Here is a 6,430-nt window from a genome sequence, read left to right as displayed (position 1 = left end):
GGGCTATGTAGTTGAAAGGGCCCAAGTGCTTACCTATTCATATTCCCATACCTTTGGCCTGTTCTCACAGCCTGCATGCTCAGTTTATATCACAGGGAAAACTCATTTTCTGTCACCATGATCTTATCCCACTACTGCCAGCTTTCTTATTCTAGTTCTAGCCAAATGTCTCTTTGCTAATACAACAATGTACTTTTCTCTACCCACACAACCTGTCAAAGTTACTTAAGGTTTTGATTCCTATCCTGTTTTAATATGATTTTTACTACTGTGATTAAGTTCTGTTCAATTATAATCAATCTATATAGCACTCAATCCTGTCAGAAGTTTGTTAATTATTAAGTTTACGACAGATAGAGTTCTCAAAAGCCTCTAACAGTTTCTCTCTCAAAGTCTCAGAAGATGTGGACATAGCTACAGGATGCTGCTTGGATTATGATATGATGAGCACCGAAATACACAGTGGACAAAACTGGATACTCTGAGTCAAATGTCTTAGCTAAGCCAAGTTAAGCCATTCCTCATGTCATGCATGTTCATTCTATGGAGAAAAACCCCTGTATCTTCTGAGCTTGAAAGACAGACTGACTCTGCTCAAGTTGCCATGGAGACCATACAGACCACAGGAACTGTTGGTTAGTAGACTCTGTCATTTTTAAAAGTAACATAACTGGTAACTTATTGTTTATTCCCCAGATTTCTGACTACATTGATAGGTAAGACAGCAGCTAGAAAATAAAAATAAAAACAAAAACAACAAACAAAACAAAACAAAACGATGATGGCTCAGGATCTAAGATCAACAGTTGAGAAATGGGACTTCATGAAACTGAAAAGCCTCTGTAAGGCAAAGGACACCATCAATAAGACAAAACAGCAGCCTACACATTGGGAAAGGATCTTGACCAAACCTACATCTGACAGAGGGCTAATAGACAAAATGTATAAAGAACTCAAGAAGTTAAACTCCATCAACCCAAATAAGGCAATTAAAAAGTGGATAAAAAGCAAACCAGGAAATTCTAAAAGAAGTACCAAGAGGCACTTAAAGAGATGTTCAAAGTCCTTAGTCAACTGGGGAATGCAAATCAAAATGACTGAAATTCCATTTTACAATGTCCCTCAACTGAAGCATGTAAAAAGAAAATGTGGTACTAACCCCACAGGAAGCCCAACTAACTTTTGGGGGCTCTCAGAGACTGAACCACCAACCAAAGATCATACATAGGCAGGACCTAGACCTCACACACATATGTACCACATGTGCAGCCCGGTTTTCATGTGATTCCTGAACAAGTAGAACCTGGGTCTATCCCTAATATTTTTGCTTGTCAGTAGAATACATTCTAGCTGGTCTGCCTTTGTCTGGCATCAGTAGGAGAGAGTGCACCAAGCCCCATAGAATGGGGGACAGGGGGAATACAGAGGGAAGCATCCACCCTCTCAGAGGAGTAAAGAAGAGGAAAATAGGGGGAGTGATGGTGTGAAATGGAAACCTGAGATGGGGTAGCAGTGATCCAGATGTAAAGTGAACAAATAAATAAGAAAAAAAAAGAGAAGAGAAGAGAAGAGATAAAAAGAGAAAAGAGAAGAGAAGAGAAGAGAAGAGAAGAGAAGAGAAGAGAAGAGAAGAGAAGAGAAGAGAAGAGAAGAGAAGAGAAGAGAAGNAGAGAAGAGAAGAGAAGAGAAGAGAAGAGAAGAGAAGAGAAGAGAAGAGAAGAGAAGAGAAGAGAAGAGAAGAGAAGAGAAGAAAAGAAAAGAAAAGAGAAAAAAGGAAAGCAAAAAGAAAAAAAGTTGTATAGGTCTTTCCCTCTTGGTTAAGTTTAATACTAGATAGTTTATACTCAGAGGTATAAACTATCCTTTATACCTCTTTATATAGGTATAAAGAGTTATCTCTTTATACCTATATAAAGGTATCTTGGAGAGTTATCTTTACATGAATTCTTTCTCGTGGAGTTTGTTACTATATGGAATTCTTTTTGTAAGTAGATTCTTTATCCTACCACTTTGCTGAATGCAATGATTTTTGCTAGACATTTTCCTTTTTTTATTTGCATGACATAAACCATGGTTTATTTAACTCTGATTATTAAATAAATGAGACTTCAGCACTGCTATATTTGTCCTTTGGTTACATCTGAGATACCAGACTATCAGGTTAGGTCTTTCCTCCTCAATTATACTTCTCTGAATTTTTTCTTACAATGTGTATAGATGTTTCTAAAGCCTATGAGGTTACCATAAAGATTAAGAATACCAGGTGGCAAGGAGAGGGCAAAATTAAGGTGGGAAGCTGTCAATAGCTAAGTGTGATGCCAGTCAATATTCATGTGATCAGAATCTCTCTGACTTGGAAGGATAGAGAGGTTCCATCAGATGCAGTTCCAGGAGCATCTACGTTTTATAGCACTCCTTTATTTCACCACCAGTTTCCAGTTGAGACATACCACAATTTGCAACATGATTCTCACAAGCACTATAATAACATAAATGAGAAAATATGGCAAAAAGGCAGTTTTCTTTGATGCTGTGATACTTTAGACATGAGTGCTGTCACATGCTAGACATTTTCGAATGGAATTTTGGGGGATAATTTGTGGTTCTAACACTATAATTTGGGAATGCAACTATTGCTTACCTTCATAGTATAATTTAGACATTCTATGTGTGATATGCCAGAGAATAAACAATATATTAAGTCAATTCTTTATAACTGAAGTTTAAAGAGCTCTACTGACACAATTTGAATCCTGAGATACATTTGCTCAATTTTACTTGAAGAAACAGACTTTTACAATACATTGGGAGATCAACCTTTACTCTTCAGAAAGAGAGATAAGGAGGATGTTCAGCAAAACTGGTGACGTTTACCATGTCAAAGACGGAGTGACACACTCCTGAGGTAGAGATTTTAGGATAATTTCTATTTATCACGAAAGGCTGAGATAACAAGATTTAAAGAAGAGCACACAAGATGAATAAAATAAGGAGAAAATGAACTTGAGAAGAAACAGAGAAGATAGAGGTTCACGCTCCTTTACTCAGGTTGGAGAACTGCCACCCTCTAAATCTGAACATTTATGTGTCTCTTTATCAAAAAGGTTCAATCGTCTCTCCTGGGCCCATTTCAGCTGAGGGATTTGTGTGTGTGTATATATGTGTGTGTTGTTGTTGTTGTTGTTGTTATTGTTGTTTTATTTTATTCTTTAATCCTTATTTACAGTCCAGTGTTAAGCTCCCTCCAGGTCTGCCCCCTGACCACTTCCCATCCCATACCTCCTCCCTCCTGTCTCCAAGATGATTCCCCAACTACCATACCTTCCCACTCCCTAGGGCCTCAAGTCTCTCTAGGGTTAGGTGCATCTTCTCTCACTGAGGCCAGACCAGGCAGTGCTCTGGTGTATATGTGTCAAGGGCCTCATATCAATGGGTGTATGCTGCCTGGTTGGTAGCTCAATGTCTGAGAGATCTTGGGGGTGGGAGAGGACAGGTCACTGGACACTGCTGGTCTTAACATGGGACTGCCCTCAGATTTTTCCCTATTTTCCCCAATTCCACCACAGAGATTCCTGGCTAGTGTCCATTGGTTGGGTGCTAGTATGTGCATCTGATTCTTTCAGCTGCTTGTTGAGCTTCTCGGGTGGCAGCCATGTTAGCTTCCTGTCTGCAAGCACATCACAGCATCAGTAACAATGTCAGGCCCCAGGGTCTCCCCTTGAGCTGGATCTCAATTTGGAACTGTCACTGGACTTTCTTTCTCTCATGCTCCTCTGCATTTTTGTCCCTCTAATTTCTTCATACAGGACCAATTCTGGTTCAGATCAATTGACTGTGGGATGGCAGCCCCATCCCTCTACTCGATGTCCTGTCCCTTCGCTGGAGGTGGAGCCTCCAAGTTCCCTCTCCCCACAGTTGGGCAAATGTAAGGTCCCTCCCTTTGAGTTCTGAGAGTGAGAACTTCCCAGGTCTCTGGTGTATTCTAGAGGGTCCCCCCACCTCCTACCTCCCAAGGTTGCTTGTTTCCATTCTTTCTGCTGCCCCTCGGGGCTTCAGTTCTGTCCCCCCTTCCGTAACTGATCATGTTTCCCCAGCTGATGGATTCTTATATGCTGTTTTTATGTTCTCTGTTTAAAGTTTCAGATGTGCCCTGATGATTAAGTACCTTACCATACTTCTAATATGAGCCTGTACCCTGCCATCTTACCATTCTTTGACACTAGAAATCATCATAAGCCTTAAATTATGTCACATGTTTCAAAATTATACATATTTTATTTTCTAAGAATCAAACAGATTTTGGTTACCTTTCTCTTTTCTTTATGGAGGTTCTTCTAGCGAGCAGTCCAGAAGCTTCATTTACACTATTGCAGCCATTTCTTGATTAAATATTTCTATATTTACATTTAGTCTACTCTCATCTCAAATTTCTGTGAAACAGTAATGGTCTTTGCAAAATGAATTTCTACTGTTAGTTTCAGCTCAAGTTAAAGCTTTTCTTAGTGGCCTATTATTTAATAATAAGCAGTTGAATCCTTACAGTGTTTTCTAAAATATTCTGCATTAAACCTTTGACAAACACTCTAGAGGCATTTCCATTAATAATAGTTCATTATGACTCTTCTCACATCCTACCCATCAAGAAATAATATATAATTCCTATAAAGACACGTTGGTTCAGCATGTACCAACCTTCACCTTACTTGCCACATTAGATTTAGGCACCAGTGTTATGTGTCCATTTATATTAGCTTTCTCACTGAAATAAGGCAAGACACATGTTTTCTTTATTAAAAAACATCTATTTAGATCATAGAAAATTGATTAAATAGGTGATTGATTTAATATCCAATTAGGTAATAAGGTAAATAGAAGATTTCAACCTATGACAAACATTCATGTAAAAACAACTGATTTTTGTTTCTGCAGGCATTATTTCAAGATCAAATATTTATTAAAATATACAGTAAGAGCTCATAAATAAAAGGAATTACTTTTAGATAAATTACCAGAAAATAAAGAAAAGACCACACTGAAATATCAGAGACTTTTCTCTTGATCTTTATTGAATTATGTTTTATCAGACCATGCTAATCAGAGATTTTGAATTTTACCATAAAGAACAAAAAGGACACAAAGCTTTGTAAGATTCTATTATATATAAGTACAATAAGTGGTTTTAAGAAATTGCTCATAAAAGTTTTAAAGGATTTCACATGGAGACCAAAGAACTGATGAAATAAATTTCTACACAGTACATAATACAAAATGTCTTTTTCCTTGACCTTAAATCTATTACTCATGAGTACTCAGCAAATCTTGTTAAAGCTTCAGTATGGAGGTCTTTTTACAGAAACTTTCTTCCATAAATTCATCTACTAATGGCCTGTTTCAGGAGGCTAACACAATAAAAATATACCCTGGGAATTCAACTTAAATGATATTGAAAAGCTCTGTAGAAGCATGCTGCTCTCTGACCAATGTCTCTGTGACTTAGGGAAAATTAAAGAAAAAAAAGCTGGAATAGACAATTTCCATTTCTAGGAGTTCTGTGTCATATGTCATCTGGTTTAAACAAAAGCACTCTATCTTCGTCTTCATAGAGGTAAAAATGCAAAACCTAGGTTGAAATTCAACTCATCACTTATTAAAGAGGCTCCTGCAAGTTTCAAATAAAATTTTACTGTTTGAGGATGAAGTATTAGGTTCTAAGGCAAAGAAATCTCAGTTACTTCCTGCTACTTAACTTTTACATCTATAAAAATGTGATGATAAGTTACTAACTTCATGGATGTATCTTGGTTGTTTTAAGGAGGACATTTATTTAGCTGTCATTAATATTATCACAAGATATTTAAAATTCTGTCCATTTATAGGTTCGAAATGTATTTTCTAGATAGGAAAACAATTCGGGAAAATCATGTTTGTAAAACAGTAGACACAAAAGTCGAGAAATGGCTCAATTTACAGTTATTAAATGTGCTTATCCTTAGATATTATTTTAAAGACTGAGTCAAGTCTGGTGAGCTTCCTCCAAATGAGATGACTACTGCTTGTTTTCATAAGGCATTGAGTTTGATTAACCCTTAATCTTATTTAAAGAAGCTAGTCATTTCTTCAGTTAAAATGTTTTAATAAGTGTTGATATGATGAAATAGTCCGAACTAGGCAACTCGACGGAGAGATGAAGATATACTCCATCTTGACAGGAAAGGCATAGCACCAGAAGTATGAGGCCAGATTGTCATACTGCGTTGGCATTCTGGAGGCAGAGAAAGAACGGGAAATGAGGACCAGGGTATAAAATTTCACATCTACTCACAGTGTCATGTGTCTTCTCACAGTGGTATACTTTCCAAAGTTTCCATAAACTCCTCAGTGTCTTCATATGGACTCCAAATATACTATGTATGAGCACATGGTAGGCATT

The sequence above is a fragment of the Mus caroli genome, chromosome 10 (assembly GCF_900094665.2).
Source record: "Mus caroli chromosome 10, CAROLI_EIJ_v1.1, whole genome shotgun sequence".
Classification (NCBI taxonomy): Eukaryota; Metazoa; Chordata; class Mammalia; order Rodentia; family Muridae; genus Mus; species Mus caroli.
This window is presented reverse-complemented; position numbering follows the sequence as displayed.